Source organism: Pteropus medius, unplaced genomic scaffold (genome assembly GCF_902729225.1).
Source record: "Pteropus medius unplaced genomic scaffold, Ma_sr-lr_union100, whole genome shotgun sequence".
Lineage (NCBI taxonomy): Eukaryota > Metazoa > Chordata > Mammalia > Chiroptera > Pteropodidae > Pteropus > Pteropus medius.
In genome coordinates, this window is record NW_024350326.1 from 748,131 (window position 1) to 749,832 (window position 1,702).

A 1,702-nucleotide genomic window follows, 5' to 3' on the forward strand; every position below is an offset into this window, starting at 1 on the left:
CCCAGATCCCTCCAGACACACACTCATCCTACCTGCTGCTCCCAAAACTGTGTGGTACCACTCTTGCCCCTTCCTGCATGCTCCCACTTTGGCTCCCCCTCTGGGGACAATACGGACAGACCCCAGGCGCTTGTCAGTCACTCTTGCCCCCTAGACCTTCTCCATCCCCTAGGCCAGCAGTCCCTAGCATTTTAGGCACCAGGGACCGGTGCTCCTTTGAGAATCTAACGCCTGAGGATCTGAGGCGGAGCTGAGGCGGTGATGCTGGCGCTGGGGAGCGGCTGCAGATACAGACGAAGCTTTGCTCACTTGGACCGATACCGGTCCATGGCCCCAGGTGTGGGGACCCCTTCCCTCGGCCCTCGCTCAGGCCACATGCTCTCTCTCATCTCTCCCCTCGATCTCCTCCCTTCATCATCAGGGTCTTCCCTTACATCTCCCTTCCCGTTGGCAGGATGCCGTCCCTTCCCCAACGGGCCCGCGTTTCGGCAGAACACACTCCGGGAGGTCGGGCATGCATCCCGCACTGTAATTCAGCCATTCGCAGAAGACGACAGGTCTGATCTATCAGAAACCTCAGTGCCGGGGCTCTGCGAGATGAAGGTTCCTCTCAGACCAGATGTGGGATGTGTAGGTGGCAGGTGTGCCCCTGAGCTGCGGATTAGGAGCTCCTTTTTCTTTCCTCATTTCGTCCAGCATAATGAGGAGCTACCGGTCCATCTCGCCAGACTCATGAGTCGGGAAGAGCGGGAAACGAGAGGGCGAGTGACGTGTGAGGAGAGAGGGAGAGAACAGGAATTGTGGGAAACTCAGAAGGATGCTGAGGATGCTGAAGGGCAGGATGCTGTCTGGGGCGGGCCTGGGCGCTGCAGACCTAGGTCGGGGTCTCCTCCACCGCTCGAGGTGCCCCGATCTCGGGAAGCGACATGGGCTGCTGGAGGGAATCCGGTCGATGTGTGCTGCCCTGACCATCCCTCCCAAAGGTCAGCTGACCTGAGGATGGAACGTTCCAGGATCCGCGTGCTCGCAAAGTCTGCATGGCCCTTGAGGGGTGTGGTAGGCAGGATGTCACCCTTTCACAGGACTCGGGCTAGACTTAAAACTAGACTGAAGACCGACGGGCTCTGGAAGATGACATGCAAAGTGTGACCTGTGAGAGTCTGTGCAGCGACTCCCAGTTTATCCAGCGACAAATCTGGATATAAAGGGTGCGGGGTCACGGGAGAAGGGACGTAAAGTTGGATCCGGCCAAATTGATTGACACGGGCTCCCGAAGCAGAGACCCTGGGCCCAGTCTGTAGACTGAGGGGGTTAGGAGGTCTGTAGATGTCTGGTTGGTCGGCTGAAATGCGGACAGCAAGGTGGGCCCCACCAAATGAAGCTGAAATGCCAGAACCGCCTTGGCGAGCCGCAGAGGAAGGGGTCCAAAGGCTTAAAGACAGGAACCACTATGGCGGATTTCTTGTTTAAGACCTGCAGGCCCACCCTGGGATCACCGCGGAGATGACGGAGTTTTTCAAAGGAAGCTCCAGCATCCTGGAAAGGCCTTGCGGGCTCTTCTCTGCACTGCAAAGTACCGTAGAAACTTCTGGAACAGAACTGGGAAACCTAAACAGCAGAGGGGGCTGCGAGCAGGACACGGGCGGGGCCAGCGCCAAGGCCACCTGGCGATGGATGGAGGGAACAGGCTGGAAGGTGGGGG